Here is a 26,795-nt window from a genome sequence, read left to right as displayed (position 1 = left end):
GTGACTTGACTGTTCACTTGGTGAGTTTCAAACCTCTGTTACTTTTTATGTGCAGAAAATTGTTGTAATCTGGGAAATTTTACTTTGCAGGCACATATCTAGTTTTGAAAGACCCAAGTACAAATTAGGTCTTGCTTTTAGTCACAAATAAAAAGGCAATATTATAAGGTTTTTTAAAGCAACCAGTGACAATTTTCAGTCTCCACGGAATAAGAATTTTATGATGGTTCTTTTCATTCATTCTCATCTGATGACATGAAATTGAAGAATAAAGCATGGAGAAAAATGGGCCATAAAAAATATGGTTTATGGGAACGTGACCTACTTTCACAAAGTCACTATTTCCCTCTTCTTTCTCTTATATGAGAAATTTTTTTTTGTAGGTCAGACATACTGTCAAATACCTAGTATGATCCTCGATTAGTGATGTTGCCATTCAGCTGGTCAGCTGCAGAGATGAAGCTATTTTAACATCTATGTCATGGTTGTACCAAGAGGTGTTGCAGATTGATGTATAGTGTATTTATATTGTAGTTTGACAATCATTAAGTTACTATTTGGCATAGTTAAGATTATTTATAAAAAGTGTGAGAAAGGCTGTTTCTTGCGAGTTTTTAGCCATTGGTTGATAGTAAGTTTAATTTATCCTCACTAAAATTAAATTGCATAAATGAATATCTCAGATAAATGTAGATGTGCTTCAATGAAATTGTTAAAATCCAAAAGAAAAGGGGCTAAATAAAGTGAAAATATTTAATTCATAGATATTTGGATTTTGCTTTGACCTATGTTTGTTAAAGGCAGATATGTTTGTCATTCTGATGAAGATGCATTTCTTCTTACCTTGCTGTTGACAGAATCTCACCTACTTTTCCCATTTATTATGATAATAGTCTACCAGATGTCATATGTCACAGCCTAGTGAAGTTGTCTCTGCCTATTACCACTTACATATAATGTGCATTCTAGGTTTTCTTTCCTTAATTTAGAAAATTTTATATGCTCTTTGACATCCCCTGTTTTATTAGTAAAAGAATAGAGGCAAACTATTTAAAATCCTTGAAAGGAAGTTTAGAAAGAGTAGGCTATTTTATTCCCATTTTAAATAACATTATGTTAAAAGTCTTCCGTTATATGGATGGATAACCTGAATCTCATACAAATGGTCATACATTTTAAAACTCTAGTAACTTTTGCTGTGCAACTTTTTTGAAAACTGCCTGTTTCAGTGGGCAGAAACATAGGTCAGTCTAAATAAGAAAGGCTGAAAACACAAATTACCATATGTTGTGAATACATCTACTGATAAGAGCAACAGAAATCTCTTTAGCTAAAACATAAATGTGGACAATAGTCTTTCTCAAAAGAATTGCAGTCTACAGGACAGGATAATCTCTTACATGTATATACAGATAGGAGAGGAGTCCAAAAAAGTTTTAGCATAGATACAGCAAGCTGCCTTTTGATTGAAGGTATAGCATTGTACATCCCTGTGAGTTAAAGCCATATGGAAATTCACATCATGCTTGTGATGATTGGGAACCTCATGTTGCAGAAGAATTAGAGCTACCTGTGAAAGCACAGCCAGACTGGGGAACTAGTATTTTTGAATTGTATTGGAAAATTTTATTTCTGTAAAAAGCTTTGTGCTGAAAAGATTCATATCTTGAAAAATATGTATTTTCTACAAGTTTGAGCTGTGTTCATTTTGCATTATGTATCAGCAAAAAAGATCACACTGACTTCTCATTCTTATGCTTTGTTTTTATGTTTGGGTGCTTTTTTCCTGTTAGAAAGGGGTAAAAGTACCCCCTAAATTTATGGATTTTTGTGTTTACATGCTAGAACAGGATTCAATTTAAAATATTATTTTTCTTTCAAAATCAATATTCAGAAGTTTAAAGGCTTTTTTTTAATTTGTCCAGAGCAACAAGAACATGCAACAATCAGCAATTTAATGTAGTGTGTTTTCTTACATTTTACTGTGGAATTGTTGATTCATAAGGGTAACTGTTGCACAATAATGCTTTTGTTCTTCTACAGTAATGTTTTTGATGAAAGAATGAGTTCTTCTCTGTACATTCCTGAAGGGATCATTGCAGTCCTTAAAGCTGCATTATATAATGTAATATGGATGAATATGACAAAAATCAACATAGGAAACTTACACTTGAGATAAAAGAAATCAATATGAAGCCTGACATTTTTCTTTTATATTTGCAATATCTGTGCAACCAGAATTGACCAAGGCTCAGAATATTTGTAATTAGACCGTCTTGAAAAAAACAAATTGAAAAGAAAAGTGGGTCACTGTCTGAAATTCATATTGTACTCCTGAAATTTCTTTCAGAATGTATTTTAATTTCTCATTAATAAAAACAGAGTACTTAGGTTTAATTTATATGCATTTCGAAGACTGGAATTTTTCAAGTGACTGTGTTTTAATTTTTAAATTAAAGCAAAGGAATATGTTAAATTGTAAAGATTAATTTTCTGTAAAAGTCAAACAAAACTGAAACTGTATATGTTCAATAGGAATTCCTCTATTATTGAAATTATTATCTGTCAGATGTCCATCTTTGTAAAATGAAAAGTGGGATCAAAAAAAAAAATAAAGGGGGGGAGAAATTTGTATACAATAACTGATTTCTTGGATTGTTTTCCTCCTCTCGCCTTAAACAAAATGTAGATAGCAAATCTCAGTCCTGCTTCAGTCCTGTTGCACTGAGCAAAAGGCAGACTTGGTGCAGAGAAAAAAAAAAATTTGTTCAGTCTTATGTTGAGAACATTTTTCTAAGTGAGCAAAGCCTATATTTAGAAAATATTTCTACCTTTCTACCTTTCTATAGTAAAGACATCTGAAGTATTTATACCAATTTTAATAATGGGACATCAAAAAAGGATATCTTTAGGCTAATGGAGGAAATACGGACTAGTTGATGAGCTGTCTGCACTTCAGAATTCAACACTTAGACATAATTAGAGAATGCGTTTTCTTCAATCTGGAAGTAGTAGCAAGTTTAATAAAGCTGAAATGACCGTCAGTTTCTCTCTTTACAGTCCATAATGCCAATTAGACAAATATACTTAAATTTCTTACAAAGGCCTATATCTCAAAATAAACAGTTTTTACAGCATTTAGAAATAATTCTACTGTAAGTTTTGGTTTAAACCTGTGGTGTAGGCTTGTGGACTCTGATCTGTCTTCCAGAGCTTTTTTATTTTTTTGTGGTGTTAATATGACAACATAATTTTATGTGGTCAAATTTATTTTGTAGTATGATTCTTGCTCAAATTTTTTATTGTTTTACACAAACACCAGTAATACAGTTGGTGATGTTTTTCAGCATGCATAGCAATTCATTTGCTAAATCTGAATTAGCAGAGTATATTTTTAAAGTAGAATCAATAACTTCATTTAAAATGAGCCAGTTTTTAATTGTTCAATCCTTCTTCTTTATTTTTATTAAGAACAGCTTAATTGTTTCATACTTGATCACTTTGTCTACAGATTACCACTTTGTGTATTTGTAGTTTGCTACTTGTTTCTCAGCAGTAACATCTCTCCAGCTCTAAATCCAAGGAAGAAACAAGTATACAGACTAATTTTTAGTCTTGCATTTTGTCTGCACTTCACTAATTTGTTTTTATTTTATTAGGCCAAATAGGCCAAATATGACTTAGTATGCAAAGAGATGAAGTTAGTTTGATTATGAATTAATATCATTTAAAAATCAGAATTTCAACTGTTATTAAAGATGTAATTTTAAAAAGTACTATCATTCAAGAAACATTTAATGTATTATCAAAATCATTTAATTTTCTTTAAAATAATCCTCAGTTTCTGAGCACTTTTTACTGAGAATAAGTATAATCTCATGTGTTGTTTAATCTCACTAATTTTAGCTGAAGTAATTCCTTTGCCTTATCAAAGTTGGCTCAGCTACAGGGAGGTGGTGGTGTGCTTCTGTGCAGTGGTGGTTTTCTCCTGAGCAGAACTCCAGCACTTCCAGTTCCTGACAGCTGCAAGCCAGCCTCTGGGCATCTTGCTAAATTTTCAAATGTAATTATACAGTAGACTTCCTTTAACAAATTCTGTGTTCCCTGCTATAATTATAACAGCTCTTGCCTCTAGCCTGTTCCTTATCTTACAACCCACCTCCATATCTCCCACTGCTGGCTAGTGCTATCTAGTAGAGCTGATGGATCTAGAAAAGCAGAGTTTATTCTCTCTGCTGTCTTTCATCCATACAGAAGATCTGTTTCTTCTGATCCATCATACTCAAATTATATGTCCCTTAAAGCTGAAGATTTTTCTCTCATTCACAGAAGAGCTTTTTATTAGCATTCCACTTTGATTTTCCAACCAATTTTTGATTGTTATTACAGGACAAGAGTTAACAAATTATTAAGAACTGTCCATGAAGTGGCTGAAGAAGCCAAGACAAAGAAAGAAGGTCTTCTAAAAAACCTTTGATTTCATGCTGTGCTGTTCAGGATATAATTTCTTTCTACTAATTGTGTGTTAGGTTTTCATGTATGAAGCAATTCATCCTCCTTTTAAGAACACACATGTAGTGCAGTAATTAAAAAAATCAGTGATGCTTCTTTTACATGAAATGCTACGTAATTTTAGCCAAAGAATGATGAAACAGGAAAATTTACCCACAGATACTCTCAATCTAATAATGGTTCATGACAAGGAAATTTGAAAACAGCTATGCAGAGTAATAATCTCCTGTCCACCTGTCTGTTAGCAAGGGAAGTGATGGGTTTGAATATGGAAATCTGAAGGTAAGAGATAAATAAGAGAGAATTTATGCTGTTGAGGTTGTGCAGAGACACTTCTTTATCTTCACTTTCTTACTGTAGTTGGCTGTGGTAGATGGACTGGCATTGAAGAACTGTACTGTGTGGGAGGTGACAGATTATCACTTTTTAATCTGTCCTGAGGGAGGATCAAGTACATTGATCAAACCTTTCCTGAGAAGCTTCAGTTAGTGTCATACCTCAGCACTCCTTGAAGTCATGCTCCCATTGACTTTCCACAGTTTGCCTACATCTTTCTAAGAATTATGATATCCAAACCTATAGTGCTGCCACGTGTGCTACCACTTGTGCACACACCCAACCACATTTGTGTGCTTGCCAGTGTATTTTGGTGAGATGTGTTTTTCAGGAATCCAACAAAATGTACTCTTTTGATTTGTATTTTTCTCAATTTATTGATGCCCTGTGTAATGGTTTACTGCTGGTCCACTTTGTGTTTGTATCTATGATGTGCCTTTTCTAAATGTAGCACTTTTGTTTTTACTGATTTCTGATTATATCTTCCATTTTTCAAAAGCGTTTGGAAATCTTTCCCTTGAGGTGCTGCTAGTTTCTACCAACACTCCATTATCTGCTGTTTTTAAAAATATTTACTTGGAGGTACTAGGATTGTTAGGAAAATACCAGATAGAAGCAGATGAAACAAATGTCTCTGAGTAACAGTTGTAATAACTGTATATGGTTTGAGAGCTGTTAAAAATATTTTTTTAGAACAGTTGCTCTCTGATTTCAATAGTTTTTGTGTCCAGCTTATAATGATTATGTCTAGACAGTATTTTGTTATATATGGCAGTAGCAATGCAGAACGTATTTAAAATCTCTCTAATCTGAAATTTGTATCACATCTACTGTTACCTCTCATCCATGAACCTGGTTAGCAGTGAAGTCATTCGGATGAGTTAGAAGGAATCAATAAATTTTTTTTCTCTATCTTTCATCTTCTTGAAATTTGTTTGTGCAGTATTAGGTTCTAGAATCTTTTCAGGTTTCACTGGTAAACTGTAACTTGAAGGTAGGACTTAGGGGACTGAGGGGAGACTGGAGAGAGCTTGTTTCTATATTTGGTTGATTGTTTTTTTTTTTTCTTTTTTACTTCTTTTGATTTCCTTTATTCTGATCTTTTAGAAATAATGAGACAGCAGATGTTAGGTCTTTCTCCATAATTTCAGCAAGACTTTACAGGTTGTTTTTAGGGTTTTTTAATTCCTTTTGTTACTTTATTTCCTCTCTTTCTTTGTAGCAATGGCATGTGTGTCTTGTATCACTGTAGGTCTCATTGATCACTGGTACAGGACATGGATGAAAACTTTTTTTCCAGTGAGACAAGCTGACAGGATGTGTAGAAGAAATTTTCTCTGCTTTTGCATGTTTTGTTACTTCAGAAAGACACAGTTAGTCTCATAGCAGTAAGATTTCAAAGGTTACCATCAGAATATTGTGTTCCTTTGTCACAGCTTATATACTAGGTAAAATGGCAATGAACAGGTTAGTTCCAAAAGGAAATGACATCCAAAATTTTGCTTCTCTGAAACGTAAAGTTAGAGGTGATTAAATAGTAAAATATCATTGTAGCCTTTTGAACTGCAGGCCATTAACATGAGTCCGTTAGAAGCTTGAGGTAGGACATGGGGAACTTTGTCCTGGGCTGTTATATCAAAACATATTAAGGAAATCCTTTTATCCTGAATAACTGTGACTTTGGTATTGGGTAGGATGGCCTAGAGTGGCCTTTTCTTGGTGTTGAATAAATTTGCGTGTGACCACTTACTCTTCTTGTATATTGCAAGATGGAGAATTTCACCCTAATGAAAAACTGCAAAATTAGGAGCAGTGAAAGCAGGGTGGATTTTTTTTCAGGTCTGTCATACAAGCTGAGCCCTCTTGCCCAAGTAGAGAATGAGAACAGAAGCCAGTATGTTTATACCAATTGATTCTGTCTCTTTAAAATTCAATGTTTTATCTTTCGCCTTTCAGTTTGCTTTGTAGGTCACTTAATTTTTGTTACTTTCCTTTATTATGAGCTAAGAACAGAATGTTGCTGAATATGCTAAAATAAATGTATATTTTTTAAACTTGGCATTTAGGCAGACAAAGGATCATGCTTAATGCTGCTGTGATAATAAATAGTACTATAATTGATTGTTGATAGAAACCCCTAAAATATGTTTTTATGGTTGAAATGTACTTTGGATAAACAGTGTTCAGTTTGCCTATTAAAATAATTCACTATATGCCATGGTTTCTTTGAGTATTAAGGAGGTAGGACTTTTCCAACTGCAGTAATTGGTTGACACTGCTTGACCTTAATGCAAAGCTACAGTATTTAATGAACAAACGGAGGGAATAAAGTTTTGATAAATAAGGCAATTTTCATGAAACCTTTAGAAATATGCTTGAAGTCTTTTAGCGTTAGATTGACGGTTTCTCCTTTTGTGAAAAGAATAAGTGAATAATTTAAGGCTATATTTCATGTTTTCAGATCTTCATTCTGTCATATAAATAATAGACTGTGAAATGCAGCAGTTCCTGCATTCACAGATTTAATAGACCTGTACAAGTGAGTATCTTTCTTGGCTTCTGGCATCTTAAAATGCTCTTTGTGTGTATGTATACCTGAGAAGTAATGCAAAAGTGGGACTCTTTTCAATAACTAAATTCGATACTTTAAACATGACACATATTCTGTTTTTAAAGAAATTGTTCTTCTTAAAATACTTTCATTGCATCTTGATGTTGATGTCATTATTTATGGGTTTTATTTCTGTATTATGATGGACAGATGTCAAAATCGCAGCACATGGCTATTTGAAATTAAAGTCTAATTTAAAATTTATTTATTTAGAGACTGTGTGAAAAGAATTCAGATTTGAATCCCTCAGCATAGATTTTCAAAATATAATTGAATCTTGATGAGAAAGTAATCAAATGTATTTACTAAAATAGTAAAATATCAAGGTAATTTGTTTTGTTTGTATTTTTTGTTGGTAATTTTATTTGTTTGTATTCTTAGTTCTGTAATTTTTAAAAAATAGAGACAGTATTGAGGGAGGAAGAACAGACAATCGTAAAATTAGATTACGTTATTTTCTTTGTTCCCATCCCCTTTTCCTCCTCCTGCCCTTTAGTTTAATGTCTTTTGAAAGGAGAGTGAAGTAAGGCTTACTGAGAACAAGTGGCAAAGCATTGGGATGTTTTCATGGTCTCAGTCTTCCAAGCAGAACGTAGTTGTGTGAGTAGTGGACCATAGGAAGCAGAAATGCTTCTTTGAAACGTATGTGCTATTGTACCTGTTTTGTTACCTTGAAAAAGTAGCTTCCTTAAAAAGTATCTCCCATTTAGAGGTTTAAGGCAGATTACCTATATGTGCTTCCTGATACCTACTCTTTAAACCTACTCTTCTACTAGCTTATGATACTGAACTCCTGCTTTCCTTCATTGTATGTGGCATTTGTGCAAGTAAGGAAATACCTTTATTCATACATTGGAGACTGTTTTCTTAAATTATGTTCAAGACATCTGACAGATGGTCTGCATTTGCAATGGTATTGATTTATGCAGTCCTTGTGTAGGTTCCAGAAATGTCTAGTAGGTATCCTTCAAAGTGAGCTGTCTATATGAGGATGCCATCACTTTTGCTAAATACAGGCAGATTCTATTTGTGCTTACTAATAGCTCATGTCGAAAAACTATGTTTTCGTACTTTTCAAGAAAAATAATATTTATATCTTTTGTCATGATAACAAAAATTTTAAGATAATATTCTATTCTCTTTCATAAGTTACTTTGATAAGTTATTCATGTCTTCATCTTTTTTCATTTTCTGAGATAATTTTCTTCATATTCACAGTAAGTCCATCTTTTGATTTCAGCTAGGCCAAATGCTCAAGTGGAGATCGTACTTTTCCCATTCTCCCTAGTCTATCCAACTTGTTTGTAACTCAGAAAACCTCAGTGCAGGCATAGAGACCTTTTTGCAGTCTAGCTTGTTGAAAAAACTGTAGAAACTGTATAAATCACACAAAAATCTTTGTGCTGAACTGGTGTGAAATACATTGTCATCACCTCTGTGTTCAGAACTTACACAGAGTAATATATTCTATTTATTTTGCTACATGAACATTATTTAAGTCATTTGCTGGAGATGTTTCTGTTGTTTCAGTAAGAATTTACAGGATTAGTGTCTTAAATATTATTGGTTTTATTAAACCTACCAGTCACTGCTTGAGTCCACCTGTGATTGAGTTGGCTTGTGATACTCGAGCAGTGTGTTTGTTATTTTTCACTGTTGCTTCAGTTCAAGACTGCGGTCTCACTGTAGTAAGTCCTCTGCAAATATACACATAAGAGTTTAGGTGGAAATGCAGAAAGGAGGGTACAAAAAGCAAAGGAAGGCAACAGAAATGCAGAACAGCAAAGGATGCTTTGCTAGTGGCTTAATGGATACATTTGCTAATGCTGATGATTTCTTTTAAATTCTGAAATGGTTAATGTTCTTTATTTAGTCAGTGTGACTTTTTTTGTTTAATTTGTTAACACCTATAGAAATTAGAAAGAACACTAGTTCTGACAAATGGACTATGTAATTTGAAAATTGTATTTTGTCACATGTTTTAGTCACAAAACCTAGTTGAAATCAATTGTCCAAACATTCACTTAACATATTAATAAGTAATACAGGAATACTCTAAGCCCTCTTGAATTAGATATATTACATCTTGTTACAAAATTTAATGCCAGACTTAATAACTCAAAGTATGCTCTAGAATAAAAATACATTTATGTGTTCCTATGTTGTAATTAGAATGCTAATCCAAATTACAAAAAAAACCCTAAACCCACAATTCAGTTGGAACTGTTTTATACACTCAAGAGTAGACAATTACCTTTAATTTAATTTCTTAAATACGAAATCCCAATTTTTAATTTTTTTTTTACGAATGGGTATGCTTTTGTGGTATATTTCTAAATATTAAACCACTGTAATATTATAGTGTCAGATTACACTGTAATCTGACAGCATTGGCCAGATTTTAGGGGCTTTTTGAGTATTTACCTGCAAAATCAGTGTCATTTAGGACTTCTATGAAAATGTTTCTAGATGGTTGTGTTCTCAAATTTCCTGTTGAAAACACTATAGAAACAGTAAAGTACCACCTTTTCAAGAAGTGAAGATGGTGTTTCCATTTCAACACTATTAGCTTTGCATATTTGTAACAGGAAGAATTATTTTAAAATATCATTTTATCCTGCAATGAATTGACTTTAATCCTCTCACAGCTGCTGAAAAATTCTGCATAAACATATTTTGAAGAGGATTTGTTTGAAATTTTTTGTGATTTTTTTGTGATTTGAACAGTTGAAGGAGAGTTAATAAAAAATAGATTACTGATGTTTCAATTATTAAATTTTTTTAGAACCATAATCTTCAACATTTTTGGTGTGTATGTAACCAGCTGTAGTGTGCTATTGAACTCTCTACAACTCTTGTAGTCTTCTCAATAATAATTGACCAACTTTATAGAAAATAGATCTAAAATACCAAATTTCAGAAATTTGTAGGGTACATGTTTTTAAGAAGTTCATTTGCAGGAAGAGAAATTGAAGTAATGCTGAGAAATAGGCAAGAATCACATGTTGAATGATAAACATTTCAAGTTGTATACTGAATAAGTCTCCATAATGCTCAAGTTGTTAGAGTTGTCTGTCTACCATTACTGTCATCTTAGAAATAAATAAATTAAATGATGTGAATTTGCTTTACCTGTTGTTTCTATCTCTCCTGATACATGATTGTGTGAAATACAGTACTTGACTTGAAAATACTTAAGCTAATTTCAGTATATTTATTCTCCATCTGAAGGTGGATTCCAGAAGTCTGGTACCAGGACTGCCATTCCAGCTTTCTCATTGCTCCTGGTGGCTGGGGCATATCCCAATGCTATTTGCCTGTTGAATGTGTGGAGAATATCCTTCTGAAGACAACTGTTTCCTTTGTGTTTGAGCACCTGCCACTATGTGAGTTGGTTTTGTTTGTTTGTTTGTTTGTTTTTGTGGTTTTTTTTAAAGGCAAACTAACTTTGCCTCATTTTCATTAATGCCATAGTTACACATTTGACATTTATAAAAACGTTTGTGATGTGCATCCTGCAGTTGTCCAAAAACAATTTTCATACCATTTCTGTATCAAAAGAAATCTTACTTTACAAACATAGGTTCTTTTCTCCCCAGTTTGTTGCATTAAATTTTAAAAGACAAGTAAAAATAGTGACTGTAGTATTTGGTTTTAAAACTGACAGATAGCTGTATTGCAGTCTGCTTCCCACAGAACTGGTGGAACACAAACCGTGTCAGTGGGAGCTTTTCTTTGCTTTCTCCCATAATATGCCCTAAGTCCCGACCTGAAGGGGCAATTCACTTTCTAATTTAAACCTCTCTTTAACATTAACAACATGGCAGTGTTTAGTAATGATACAGTGTTTACTGTTAAAGACTTGCCAATTTGGCCTTAAATAGCTAGACTATATTACCTCAATTTGCCATATTCCCTCTGTTTAGTTTGGAATTACCTTGCAAATGTTAAGGTGATAGTATTGAGTTGTATAAAGGAATTATAAATTGGAAATCCTAGCAATGTGGATTTAAAGTTCTAGTATTGGTCTACAGAAACACACTAGTTCAAGTAGTTAAAGGTCAGTAAACTCATTTTAATATGTACTTTTTTTTTTTCTTTTACTGACTTCCATCAATGCCTTTAATTAGTTACTTTTCCTTCCTATTCTCTGGATAATTTAAAACTCCTTTCTGAAGTGATTTTTTAAGACATATATGAGCTTGGATATGTAGTTTCTGTACCTTTTAAGTGTAGTTAGTTTTTTCCAGTGTTGCAATAAAGTACAGAACACTATGCAGTACATTAAAGAAATAGAGCCTATGCATCAGAACAATTTTCATGCCTCACTCAATTCTTAATGTAAATTAGTAGGAACATTGGTTATCCATTTGAGAAATTGAGTTGGTATAAAAATAAAAATGCACTTATGGTATGTGGTGCTTTGTGTATCATCTTGGGAGTGTTTTGCTGTTTATCTGTCACTTGCATTAGAAAAAGCAGTCACTGGCTGCAGGTGACATTAAAAATTAAAGGTTAACCTCAATTTCTTTACTGACCAGACGTGGGGCAGAAAGTTCTTCTGGATGTGTGCCTGGATTTTGGAACTGTCAAATCGAGTTGAGAAGTAGAGACTGGTGCTCTTGGTGGCTTAGTCTTTTTGTATGTGTTTGTGTGATTATATGATTTCACCATTTCCAAGTGTTTAGACTGCTTCTTGTAGGTTATATCAAGATCATTTTCCATTGCATACAACTTTGTGAAATTAAAAAATTACCTGATAACACTATAGTAAGTAATTATAATTAACTCATTTTACTGATGTACATAATTCTAGGAATGTCTTTTTATTTTGTTGCTTAGAAAAACTAGTTAAAATAGCTGTCTTTCCTATTACTAGAGAATATGTGTCTTTCAAAAACTGGTTAAAACTGTTCTTGAAAATTGCCTTAGAAGCTTTTGAATATTCTGGTTAATTCATTTACATTTAATGTAAGACAAGCATTGTAGACTCATGAACAAACCTAGGAGATCTTTCTTTAAGTTTTTTACAAACTTGGCTTCTCCCTCATAGTGCCTTCAAGGTGAGCCAAGCTCAGCAGTGTGAGCTTCCCTTGCCTATCACTCCAAGTGTTGGAGGCAGCATTCAGGCTAGTGAAGAAGGGTTCAAGCTGCAGAGGTTTCCACGTAACCTGCCAGATACCTTTCCTTTGTTAAAGACCTATTGTTCTTGTTCAGTGGTGGGCAAGATGACAGGCAAGTCTGGATCTTTGAGATGCAACTTGAAGTTGTGGCTGCTGCTCTTACCTTCCATTTCATCTCTTAATTTTCTTAGCCATGCAGTAAGGTAGTATGCATGTAGTGAGTAGATCTGGTGCTTCTTGTTGGCTAATGAGGGAAAATGAGAAGGGAAGAAAGAAAAATTGGTTTTATTTTTGTGAGTGAAATGGACTGCCAGGATGCATCATTTTTTTCTTCCCCCAACCTCCATGTACCGATTATTTATCTATGTGCTTACTTCATAGTAAGCTTGGCACAGTTTTTTCAGGACTGGTATACTGTAGATTGTTCTGACTACAAATTAAATCATGTTAAGAATTCTTTGGTGAAAAAGTGATAATGCTTATTTAGTGTGCTTTACTTATTATTCTAATTTGTTAAACCTATATTTAAGACAGATAATTTCTCTGAAGAGAAAATATTTTTAAATGCTAGTTACTAATTTTCCTGTAGTTCCCACTGCTTGAAATTTTTCCAATGTTCTCTCAGATTGCTTTCACTTAATATTTCTTGCTTTCAGATATTTTTATGTTGACATAATACTGAAACTGGTCAAACAAGTTTCACCATTGAAGTGATTTATAAAGAAACTGAAATACTATATAGCTTTAAACATAGTTCCTTTGACTTAGTGAGTAGTTAAATCCTATATAATAGTTGGTAATTGTTGTCTTGCAGCCTGGTTCTAAAGTCTTTGTTTTACAAACTGGGTTATGAAGCATCAAGAAAACTGAATGTTGGGTCTTTTTCAGATGAAATATCTCAGGTAATTAAATACTTCAGAATTTATAATTTGTTTATAATTTGAAATACAATGCTTTCTAAGATGAAATCTTTAAGTGATTTTATGTATTGTCTTACAGGCTCTAGAATAGGCGTGTTATAATTTGTCAGTTAATTTAAATTTAAGTAAACTCCATCTATTAGTCTAAAAAGCCCTAGTGGTTTGCAACTATATTACAGATGGCATATTTTCTTAAATAGTACAATAATCTGTGTTTTGTGGAGCAACTGAATTACCCATTTGTTACACTGTTATGCAGCTCATAGAGGTCATCACACATCTGTATGAACAGAACATATAAGTATTTTAAAAATCCAACACCAATTCAAACAACCGAATTCATTGCAGTGTTTCTGTTGTTGCTGTTCCTACAGGGTTGGTGGTCCATTTGCTTATGTTTAATTTATGGCTGTATTGCAGAGATGGGCTTGAGAAAGATATGCATAAGATAAGGACTTTTTCTTAGCTGTAGAAAACTTACAGGACATGCAGTTTCAAACAGTGGAAAAACAGGTCTAGGATCAAGAGTTATTTTGCAAAGCACTAAAATCAGGTTATATCAGTTCCCCTTGAGGGTACATAATATCTAGTCGAGACTAGTAATTAACATAAGCTTTATTGTCAGTAGCTGATTCTCCTGGTGAGGGCTAGTGGTACTGTGTGTTATTAGCCCATTGTCTTCAGACATCCTTCTTGTTTCTCCTCTTTATACCATGTTAGATTAATTACTTCATGTAGCTGACAATTTCGGTGCTGCTTCACACCCTTGTTAGTTCAAGTTTCCTCTAGCAGTGGTTTTTGTACACTGCATCTCCCTTGCCCCTGCCCCTGGCATGTTTCCCCATTTCCCTCCTGAGCCTCCTTTTGGGGCAGCATGACTCTGAAGCCTGAATTGGCCATGGACAGAGCCCAGCTGAGTCTGGCAGAGCTTTTTCATTGTACTTGGTGCTTGCTTTGTAGTTCATTTTAACCACAAAACCACCCTTGCCCAGTACAAAGGAAAAACTAACTTCTGCCTTGCAGTAGTTTAAAGTGGGCTTTATAACAAAAATGGAGAGAGGCTTTATACCAGGGCCACTAGGTATTTAGGCATCTAAAAGTAAAGAATGCTACATTTAGATGAAATCTATGCAAGGAATTCTTAACAATTAGGGTGTTGAGATATGGAAATGGGTTGACCAGGGAAATGCAGGTGCCTCATCCTTGGAAGTGTTCAGGGCCAGGTTGGATAGGACTTCGAGCAATCTATTCTAGTACATGTCCACCCCTTTGCCCATGACAAGAGGCTGAACTAGGTGTTCTTTAGAGGTCTTTTCCAACCCAAACCAGTCTGTGATTCTACTTGAGGAAAGCAGCTTCTTGCCTTTATTTTACCTGATTCGTATTATGTGTGTCTCTTACATAGTTTCATTTTATAATGTTTATTCTGCATTTTGTTGGCTTGCAAACTTTGTTTCAGAGACATTGCAGTGGTTACAAGTTGTATTGATTGAACCTAGTCAAAAGACTTTAATTTGTGGTTTGGTTTGGTTTTGTTTTCAGTAAGAGATAAGTGATGATCATAAATGCTGATCAGAATTTGTTAAAATGGATTTGTTTAAATTGTTCTTAAAGGATTAAAAGTGGCAGCCTTAAGAAAATTTGCATGAAGTGAACAATGGAGGGGAGAAACAGTTGGGTTGCCAGTGGTGTGTATAGTTAAAAAACCCAAGATTGTAATGATGTTTTGGTGTATTTGAAGTGATCCTCGTACCATAGATGTGACAATCACAGACAGTTGTCTCTGATGTGTTTAGAGCTGTGCTAATGTTCCAGTAAAGTTTTAAGGACAAAAAAAATTTTTTTAAAGAATTGGCTGCAATTTCCTTTGACAGGAAGGGATGCTATTTCATGGCTATCCTTGGCTCCTTTTTCTCCCTCTGCTCCTCCTGAAGAAATTCTATGAGACTTACAGAATCCTTTGCTTCCAGGACAAATCCTAAAGGAAGTTCACAAAATTTTAGTGGGTTTTGCTCTTTAAGTTATATGGATTTAAATGTCTAAACATGTACTGAAGGATATTGACAGGTACCAGTGTAGATGCCAGCCGAGTGCAGTTGGAGTCCTATACTAGGGACTGATCTGCAATGCAAGCAGCAGCATTTCTCAGTTGTTGTGACTGGCCAGCATTTGTAATTTGATGGAAAGCAGATGAATAAAGCCAAATTAAAGTGACAGTGATGACCAACTGCCTAGTAATTTAAGACCCTCCACACATTGCTTATTGCTCTTTATGCAATAAACACATATAGTAAATATAGACCTTTCTAGATTTCTCTAATGTGATAGAAGCCATGGTGGGCAGAAATTACTGCATATTATCAGCACTCTGTCCTATGTGAATAAATTAACGTGGAACTTATATAAAACTTAGAACTTCCTGAGCAGCTTCATCTGGTTTTGTTCAAGATTTCATTGAGTGATATGCATTATATAACTTCATATTAAACATTTTCTTTGCAATTTTCTTTGTGAAATTTCTACAGATTTGTAATTTTTAAAGAATAAAATCTTGACAGCAACTTTTGCAGTACGTTCTTCCATATTATATGTCTAATCCTCTAAAATCTTTCCTCATAAGCATTAATGTAGTAAGAGTTGATTCTGGTATGAATGGTTCAACTAGATTTCCAAGAAGTGGTTGAATATTATTTTATCATTTTGTTAAGCAGCATGCCTGCCTGAGAGTTACAGAAAAGGTTACCTGTATCTTGAAACTTGCAATATTTTTCATCTTTTGCAAGGGAATTGTAGATCAAGTGCAAGAATCTTTATATTATAAATGTTTTAAACTTGTTTTGGCGTATTAATCTAGATTATTTAAAAATCCAGAGGTGTACTTTATAGTGGGATCCAAGCTGGATCTGAGGGAAAAAATCATTATTCTGTCATTTGGCAGAGAGGAGTAAGAGATAGAAAAGGAAGAAAATGCTTTTCTTTTTAAGTGAAAGTATTCTTCCATAGAATGTACCAACAAAAAGCAGATCAAGACAGTCTTGCTTGGAAACACTCATACCATCTGACAGGAAAGTGATTTTAATTAATTTAAAATCCAGAAGCAACAGTATTTCTTCTTGAGTAAATGGTTGGACGACCTTAATTACACATTGCTTTTGAAAGCACGGATTGCACTTAGTTTCTTTTTGTTCTTTTAGATTCGGACTTTGGAAAGTATTTAACTTACAGGAAGTAACACAATACTTTCCTGAATTGACAGGCTGTTACTGAGTTTTCTCAGTATGAATACAGCTACTTGAAAAAATATTAATTTAGTGGAATATTTGGAAATTGGGGATTTTTGGTTTGGTTTGGTTTATATAACAGAAAAGTCACCCAGTACCTTCAGCTGGATTTTGGCATCAAAATTTTTAAAAATGTTTGCTGCATAAAAAGTAAGTTTTGACAAAAGCAAAGGAAATGGCAAAGTATTTTAAGTTGTGAATCAGTATCTAGTTATGTCTAATCATGATTTAGTGCTGCAACTGAGAATATTTTATAGCGTGAAACTGCTCTAGGTGAATAGTGGCCAGCTAGAGAAATAGTGAGTGACTAATTGTATTTCTAGATTCATTTCACTTATTAAAGGCACTTTTATGAATGAAATGTAAGCATAGAATGGAATTGTGGTTACTTCTGTACATGAAAACTATAGTTATGAAACCTGCATGGTTTTGTAACATTTTAGGGGGAAATAATCATGGGTTTATTTTACTTTAATGTTTAGTTTTTAGTCAAGACACATTTACATATTAAAATATTCCCATACAAAACATTATTCTTAGTCCAAAAAATACTATAATAAACACCATTAAAGGGTTTGACTATTTCATGTTAAAAAGGAAGTTCCTCATTCATTACATTTTTACTCTACATAAGGATTTTATACCTTATACTCCTAGATTGTTTGAAAAGAAAATTTGGCTAATGCAATTTTAAAAATTTTTCTGACACTACTTTTGAGATGTCATTTCTCTCTTGAATATATAATTAGTGGACAATGCAGATTTCATATGCAAATTTCTTTGACGAGTTGTAATAAAAGCTGCACTTAAGACTTTGCCAGCATTAAAATTGCTTCCAGCATCTTGTTTCTTGTGACTGTTTTAAGTTTTGTAATTAATATTGAGGTTTCAGTATTTTCTCTGTGGCAAGTACTAGGGAGTGGCATCAGATTGTTTTCCCTGTGTTCTATACAAACTAGCTCTGAGTTTGGGACAGTCTTCTTAACATCCCTCAAGGTTTTGCAGTTAAAAGTCCCACAAAATAACTTCCCCTTTTCACAGTATTTGTAGGGTGCAAAGAGGAAGGTTTTCTTGTTTGGTAGCCACAAGTTGGTCTGGTGTAGCAGTGGTACTGACTTCCCTATTGCCAGGCATTCAGCAGAAGCCTGGGAAATTTAGTACTTTACTCAGAAAAATGAATTGCTTCAAGTAATTGGGAAAAGGGAAGTGATATTTAAAGGAAGAGACTGATGGTTTGGGCTATTGTCTGAGTCCATACTTCCTCCACTTATGAAACTGGAACAGTCTTGAAGTCCTTATAGATTCATTTGTATTACAAGGCACAAAGTTAAGGGAGACCAGAAAATGCACTGTTTTTTAAAATACATGTCTTTGAATATATACACAGTTCTTGCATCTCAAGTTTTGTCTTCTAATGATTGCATGTTGAATAACTTGAAAAACAATATATATAACCAGCAATTTTATTATACGCAGAACTGATCCAACTCATCTTACGTGCTCAACACTACTTCCTTACAATGTATGTCATTTTTTCATTCTCATAGTGCTTCTCAGGTATCAAGGAATCACCTCCTTAAAAATAACATAGGTATCTGAGATTGTGGTAGTTTGTTTAATTTCATATGTTTGCATTTTCAGTCTGAAAATGTCACACTCGGCTCTTACCAAAATGCACAAAAAAAAAGTTCCTCATTTAAAAATATGTCAGAATATTTGGACCAATTTGATTTGCCAGTTTTTCATTCTGAAAGTCTAGATTTTTTGAGTCAGAGTTATATGTTACAAAATTAAAGGAAATATTTAGTTGACCATCACAGAAAAATCATGATTGTGTGTGTGTGCAGAAATACATAGCCTTTGTGTGTGTATGTCTCACAAGAGGTATGTGAGATTTATGTTCTTCTTAACTGACAAGTTCTTTTTCCACTCTAAGGATATTTAAAAATAATTCTATCCATTTGGTGGAGCAATAGCTTAGTTAATGAAATTTGATATTTTAGAGTTTTTCATTCTTGTGTAACATCTGTAGACATGTTTCCAAACCTTACATACAGTTCTGTAATTAACTTAGTGTTTCCATTGTGATTTTTCAATGAATAGAAAAATTATATTTATACAGATGGGGAAAGAAACTAATTTTCCTCAGCAATACAGTTATTAGATTTTGGTGGGGTTAAAATATAAGCCATCAATGCAAAACCTGGTTTTGTTATTACCTGCTTAAAATCTTCTTTAGGTTTTACACACTTCAAATGAGCAGTGAGGTGTAGTCCAGCACCCTGTCTATACAGGGGTAAGATCAGTTAAGGAACAAAGCATTTTTTAACTTTTACAGAAACCTGTGCCTCTCTGATCACAGCACAGTTTCTTTATTTTTATTAGTTTTTCTCTCTATGTAATGTACATGGAAAGTTAATGATGAAAGAGTAGTAAAGTATTCATTGAAACTGAAAATTATAGTATTTGCAAATATAAAAATCATAATTTACATAAATTTTATAGTCAAGAACATAATGAATGTAAATATGCCTTCATCTATTCTCAGTCTTATAATGCCATTCTTTGTCCAGTGGGAGATGAAGAGTGATGTTGAGACTGCTGTTTAACCTATTTATTATAGCAGCCTAAAGAAATTAAATAGCCTTGATGTAAATATGAGGTGGGAAAAGAGTATTCATCTCCATTGAGTGACATAAAAAACCATGATAAGAATAACAGGCAGGTGGGTATGCATTAAGCACTGAAGTCCCTAAATTTGGACACTAATTATAACCACAAGGACAATTACCTCCCACATACTTAAACTTTAATTTCAGTCTGTTTTCAGACCAAAAATATGCTTCACAGTTCTTTGGGTACCAAATTTGGATTTTCTCTTGCATTCTTTTTTCATCTGATACATGATTCCTTTTCCCCTCCTATTAAATGAGGGCCTAATACTAAAAAGCTGAATTCATTATGTACTCTGTGGTACAATCAGATATTTAGACCTCCTAACTATGCTGAGGAAGTCCTACCCATTTTTAGTGCCATAAGCAAATGTCACACCATTATATATTATATAGATAATGAATATATACAGAATATTATATATTAAAATTATTTGGAGCAGTTGTTTCAGCTTCATATTAATGTTACTTACACCGGTGATGACCGGTAGCTACATAACCTGTTGCACCACATAAGTCACTCTTTCTTTCTTGATGGTGTATTCTTGTAAATGCAGATAGTATACTTGCACCCTTTCCTAAAATTATTTTTATGTTATATTAGATGAAGTAATTTTTATATTGAGTAATTGCATTAAAGTACAACCCATGGAATCATAAATGAGAACAGAGGTGTTGTATAAAACTGTCTTTTAAAGTTAATTGAGTATTGCAGTTTCTTCAATGTTAAACTGGTTTCTGTACAGGAGAGATCATTTTCATGTTTAGCCATTCTTTCTTTGGTATAAATCAAGGTAAAGTATTAATTATTAAGAAAAAATACAAATCATTACTTCACCTGTAGCTTGATATTTAATATTAAAAAAAAAAGCATTATGTCTCTGTCTAACCTGATGTAATAATTAAGACGTAGTATTTCTAGACCGAATTTGTCTGATGTTTTTCAGTAATTCTATCTTACTATCCTTTTCTATGCTTGATTACATAGTTATTGGCTATTACACCTTCTCCACATGTACTAAACTATAGATGTCCATCAAATCACCTCTAATCTTAATATAAATAAAGTAAATATAATGATTTTTTGTCCATCTCACACACATGATAAAAAGGATTCCCTAACTGTAATTATTCTAACTCCTTTTTTGGCCCTTTTAATTTCAACTTCCTTTTGAATTAAAGATACCAGGCCTAGTTATAGCATTCCAGTGATGCCATATGTGCAGATAATTTCAGGTCCTTAGTACTACCATATATTTCCCTATAATGCACCCAGGGATTGTTTTTAGCTTCTTAGCTACAGCAACATAGTAAGAGCAAAAAAAGCATTTGGTTATTTACAATGACTTGTAAGTTCTTTAGGGATTCACTGCTTTCTAGGATGTAATCCTCCATTTTATGTGGCCTGTCTTGTAGGTTCTTAATGTTCTTAAGGTAAATAAATTAAAATAATGTAATTTCTACTCTGAGATTTACTTAATTTATGCAGCTTATTGGAAGGATTTTTACCTATTTTTGTCATCACAGAGCTTCAGATTTTTTACAAAACAGTGAAGAATCACTCATCAGGTTTTATGTGTATTTTGTGTGATTGATATTTTTAAAAAGACAATAAAGGGGACTTCACAAAGCATTAGAGCATTAATATAGCACGAAGAAGGATTCTGCAGTGTTTGGCTTCTGCTGATACCTAATGATATGGCAAAAAAAAAACCACTCTTCTACAAGGCTGCTTTTAAGATACAAGGGAACCAGAGGAATTGTTAAGAATAATAGATAGCATACCTTGGATTAATTTTTTTAAAATTTGTTTTTAGGAGCAGAAGCACAAAAATCCTCTCTTAATCTTTCTTTTAGGTATGCTGCTTATTTAGCTTTTAGTAACTTGTAATTTAAGATCACAGTTATTAGGTGTATTTCAGCATTTTATATATCGCTCCCAGATGCTACAGTATTAGTTTTTATCACTGCATATTTTATGAAATGTCAGCCTTCTGTTGGCTGTTCATGCAGCATTGTTAGTGATCAAAGCCACAACATAAAGGAGAGGAATCTAAACAGTTGGCTTATCTTTGTCCTTCATTGTGACACAATACCATAAAATTACTTTACTATATAAAAGGCAGGCAAAGCTTCATGCAGCACACTCTGAAAAGGTGAACTTTTTGTTATGCTCAACAAAATAGATAAACTTTTCTGGGTGATATTTTATGTAAGGAAAGTAAAGTTAGCAATTGTATCTTTGGAGTTGGAAAAAGTTTTCATCTTTTCCTGCCTTTTTAAAGCAAAATTATATATATATGTATATATATGTATGTGTCTATGTTGTAATGCTATTATAAATCTATCCTTTAAAAGTTTTTGAAATGGAAGAAATGTGTGTCTTTTGGACTATTCTGTATGAGGTGTTGTGGACCTCTTTGGGATACAATTAATCAAGACAATTTATCATTTGAAGAGGGATAATTGGGAAGGTAATAGTTAGGCTTTACGTGATGAAAACTGCTGGTGATTATCACATATGTTTGGCTTTCATTTTTGTTTTTCACACAGGAGATTATTTTGAGTTTATCCAAATTTTTGGTTAAAAATATCAGAATATCAGTCAGCCTTAATTTTTCTGCTTGCCTAAGTGAGTTGTGTATCAGGACTGAAATAATAAAGTAGGAAAAACTCTACAAGCTCTGGAGATATTCTAGGAATAAAAATCTTGAATGATTTTGATCAGCTGTTGTGTATGCCCTGCACAGCAGTTGGTTCAATCAATTTTATGTTTTGGCATGGTTTTATTAAAGCGAGCTGCTGCTTTCAGTAAATCATTGTAAAGATGCTACCTTTCTATATGCTTTTTGGGGACCTGCAGCTTACCAAGTCAGTCTCTTAATATAAGCAGACTTAACTTGCCTCCTCAAGAGACTGGGCTGAATTAGTAACCCCCTTACCATGTGCAGTATTTATAAGATGGAACAGAACACAAAAAATTGAAGTAGTCTCCTATTGTGATAGTGGTACAGGAAGTAAAACAACAAATGTATTTCTGTCGTATTGAGGGGACCTATGAAAGGCATGTCAGTCAACAAGGCTCTTGACAGTATCTCTTAAAATAGATGATCAGGCACACTTCCTGATTGCATGTGTTTGTGGGTTTTTTCTAACTTCTGCTACTCATTAACTTGTATACATATATTCTCTCACAGTATTTGATCATATTTTGATAAATGTTTCAGAGGTTTTGAAAAATCAGCAGTGGCATTTTCTTCATGGCATTGTGATCAAGATGGCCACAGTGCTCCATGTTATCTTGGCTTTATGGATGACATGGTAATTTCATCTATCTTTCCTTAAAAGCTGGTGCAGGAAGAGATCATTCCCATGTACAGTCAAAGGTTTTAGTACTTCTTTCTTGATGTGCTTCAAAAATACAGCAGGTAGAAAACAAACTGTTATCAGTTTGTCAAAGTTGAATATATTTAGTATATCAGAAACATCAGTTAATTAATGCTTTCAATTAATTAGAAAAGTGGCATTTAGGAAAACAAAACAATCTGACAGTGGTAGGGAGTTCATCCATCAGCTATCTGACAGTAGTGAGCTCAGTACAGGTCATCCTTCCTAGGTCAATATGGCAACACACAGAGTTTGCATAACTTTCTACCAGCATCAAGTTTATGATCCTGCTCCTGCTCTTCACAACTGAAAGGGCTGAACATTCAAAGCTGCAGACCTATTCCCCATCTTTCTAGATAAATTGTGATTGCAATGTGTTTTGCTTCTGATTTTTTGAAGAAGTAGGTTCTCCTACTTTTTTGAAGAAGTAGGTTTTCATCCATTGTCCACGTGAGTAGGTGAATTTTACATGTCTTACATTTAGTGGAATTCTGGTTTGCTGCTGAAGGCAGAAAATCTCCCATTGGGCCTGGCCGTGATGATTTGGAGTCATCAGAGAAATTGTGATGCTTACAGCAATTTTGGTGTCCGCAGCAGGAAGAGGTGTGTTCCTCAAAGAGAATAATATACAAGGGTGCATAAGCAAGGTTAGGTGTCTGCACTTCTTGCAAGTCTAGAAGTTCAGGTGACCAGGAAGAGAAGACAGAAAGCAATAAAGTCAGTCTTTAAAGGGAGAGATTTTTCCTTTACTGATTTACCTTTAGCAGGTGTTTTAAACTACTGCAAACATTTTATTCAGGGCTCCTTTTTATTTGTGTATCCAAGACTACTTCAAACATCTGATAAAAAGATGCTAATAACACTTTAAGAGCTGAAAACATGCAAACCTTATCCAAGCAGGTTCTCTTATCTTTATATAGGTGAATCTGTTTGATTCCCTGTCCAAGAAGTCATGCATTGAATGCACAGCTTTCACATATCCACTTGCTAACCTAATATACCCAATTGCAGCGACCAAAAGTTAAGTCTTGATGAAGCATAATATGTAGTGGTACTTCTTTCTGTAATTGGTGCTTTGTGGTCCACAGTTTCATGAACTAGTAGTAAATAGATGGGATGATAGATCTTTGTTAATATGCTGGATATAACTGAGGTAGCTTGGTGCCTTTTAGCCTCATAGTCTTGAATCTTGATAGGCACTTACCCAGCTGATATGCTTTGGAAACGTAATTACACTTACAGATGTTTTGTGTGTGTATATGTGCAAAATATTCTGTAGATTGTTCTCATAATTTGTAAGCATAAATGTGAGCTTATTTCCATAGACAAAAATTTCATTACTATTTTGACCACCTTTCCCAGTAAGTTCCAAAGGCAGTCTTCACTATGTAAATTAATATACTGGTTTGTTGAGCATTTGTCAATGCTAATGCCAGCAAAACCAAAGGTTTTTCAGCATTTTTTAAATGCCATTATCCTCCAATCTCTAACCCGAGGTTATAAATGTAACTGACAGAAAAAATTGAGCAAAATTGATAGTCAGAAATTTTTTAATAAGATACAAATTGTTGGTTTGGACTTGATTCCTGGTAGATGAAAATTGTGTTTCTAAAATGTAGCTATATTAGTTTATGTGAAGGTTATCACAGTGCTTATACCTATAGGGTGTAGTAGTCAGATTTCTGTCCTGCACTGCAGAGTGCTCAGTGTGAGTGACAAATACTTAAAAACAAAGTTATGTACAAGAGGTGTTGCAGATACGTATTTAAGGACTTCATGTTGACCCCATTCTCTCTTATTACAATGCATTTTTTGGATGCATTTTGCATTTCCATTTTTTGGTGGTCTTGTGTCCCTGGCCTGCTAGAATTGGCAAAGGGATAAGTCAGTGAGGTTTCTAGGAAGCTGTTAGTATACTTCTTTAGTTAATACACAGATTTATATTAAAGATAAGTTTAATAGGAACTGTGAGTGTTGGGTCACCTGAAAGAATTAAGATGAATTCATGTTAGCAGTTGAGTAGCTCAGATATTTTCAAAGCTAATGAAGTTTTACTTCAGAATTTACTGTTAAAATCTAAAGTACATGTCAAGCCTTTCCCCAAAGTGAGAGGGGCAGGATTGGAAAGGAGGAACAAGGCTTTCAGCATTGGTGAAGAACCTATGCACTAAAGAAGCAATCCGACCAGCTAAATGAGGAATTTCCAGCAAGGAGGTGCTTTCTAACTGGGGGAAGATTGAGAGTTAATGTTGGATTTTGATGCATTAATTAATCCCTGTTCACACTTCTTACAAATCTATATTTGTAAGCATTCAAACTGATAAACATTTTCTTGTATTACAAACATGCAAAGGTAAAGGAAGATGCATAGAAAGCTCAAAAGAGCTGAATATTGCTTCAGTTTGGATGATATCAACAGAATGCTGATAAAATCTGAGTACTGCAGAGATTTTGGCTGTATTAAATATGCTACTTTCCTCACAGAATGTGGGCTACTAAGCTCTTCCATGTAAATACTGGCAAAGACCCGGGTTTCAGTTTCATTAAAGTCTACCCCACCAATAATAACTGTAGTCAAGAGATTGCAGTATTTATATATTCATCAGGTGCACTTTGTTTAGTTGTGATATTAAAATGTGTCAAATTGCTCTTCAGGTATGAATGGAGAGTTCATACTCCTAATTTTTATTGTACTCTGAGATTATCACTATTTCACCTAGAGGTTGAATATTGTGTGAGAGTGTTCAGAAGAAATTTAACATGTCCAACTTCTGATTTGCTAACATAAAGACTGATTGTTCCTTTTAACAGCAATTAAGAAGGTTACTGTTCTAAAATATGTATGTGTCTGAAGTTGCGAAGGGGCTAACGAGAAGAAAAACAAATGCCTCCTACAGTAGTAGTAGTGCCATTCCCATCAGTTCAAGAAAAGTTTGTTTAAAAGTGGAAGGCGCAGCATTTTGTGGTCTCCTTGTTGGATCACCTGCCAGTTAGTGGGGTACTGTGGCTGTCTTCCTAACTTTGCATCTCATGAAACCTGAAGGGAGAAGGTACTGAGATAAGATAGTTCAAACGAATGGTGATAGGCAGTGATCGTTTCTTACTGGTGAGTTAGCAAACAAGGAATACGTGTCTCTCTTCATAGTGGCTAAGGAGGGATGAGCTCAGGAATGTCTGACTTTTAGGCATGCAAGCCTTTCAGACCCAGGAGGACAAAAATGGGTGAGTTTAGGCTTGAACAGGATGACCATGGTGTCTGTAGGGATGAGTAGATTTCTGTCATAAATAACAAAACACGGATCTTCCCTCCCTACCTCTTGTGTTTTTAATTGCATTATGGCTTTTAACTTCCCATGAATGTACGTGATGTAGAGCAGTGTTAATGTAAAGTATACGTAGAAAGGATGGTGTGTGCTTTTATTGCTCTTCATTTTAGATTTGTGGCAAGATGGAAGGAGGAAGGTGAACTAAAACATCGTCACAGTTCTGAGGCCTACTAAGGAAGATCTCAGCTGTGTAAACATTCAATTTTTTCTGTTTATCTGTAAATGTAATGGGATAAATTATTTCCACTCCTCTGACTTTATTGTCTTCTCAAGGTTTTAGATTCTGAACTTAACTTTAACAATTTGGTATTATGTGGAGAGCACAATGTAATAGCAACATTTGTTGTGTTTTTTTATCTGTTTCTGATATAGTTGACTTTCAGTGTTTTGAGCCATTTAGTGTCAAGTGAATATTTTAAGTACTGACAAAGAGAAATGAAAAAAAAACAAAAACACAGCTGTGACATCTTACATCACTAAAATTTTATTTGCACAGGCTCAGAGTTTTACTCCCTGCTTTTTAGTACAAGCTGAAAGTAGAAATCCTGAAAGTTTAGAGATTTTTACATATCTTGGGCAGGGGTGGGTGGTGACATCCCACTTTTGATTTGTGAGTAGAAGACTAGA

The 26,795-nt window shown here is 33.9% G+C and overlaps 1 protein-coding gene across 9 annotated transcripts in view; it reads left to right on the top strand.

Annotated features, from left to right (window-relative positions):
- Positions 1-26,795, top strand: part of TBC1D5 (TBC1 domain family member 5) — a 315,956-nt gene that overhangs the window by 58,913 nt on the left and 230,248 nt on the right. For 5 of the 9 annotated variants that reach the window (XM_085568765.1, XM_021538134.4, XM_021538129.4 and 2 more), the window contains exon 3: positions 10,691-10,845. The exons of 2 other annotated variants lie outside the window; for them this stretch is intronic. The gene's annotated coding sequence lies outside the window, so the exon portion shown is untranslated. Of the gene's footprint in view, positions 1-10,690; positions 10,846-13,396; positions 13,485-26,795 lie in introns of all 9 variants that reach the window. 2 more of the 9 variants (XM_085568725.1, XM_021538132.4) reach the window with 1 other exon arrangement.

Source organism: Lonchura striata, chromosome 2 (genome assembly GCF_050655825.1).
Source record: "Lonchura striata isolate lonStrDom1 chromosome 2, ASM5065582v1, whole genome shotgun sequence".
NCBI lineage: Eukaryota > Metazoa > Chordata > Aves > Passeriformes > Estrildidae > Lonchura > Lonchura striata.
The sequence above is the reverse complement of the archived record's forward strand: the minus strand, read 5'-3'. Positions and strand labels throughout refer to the sequence as shown.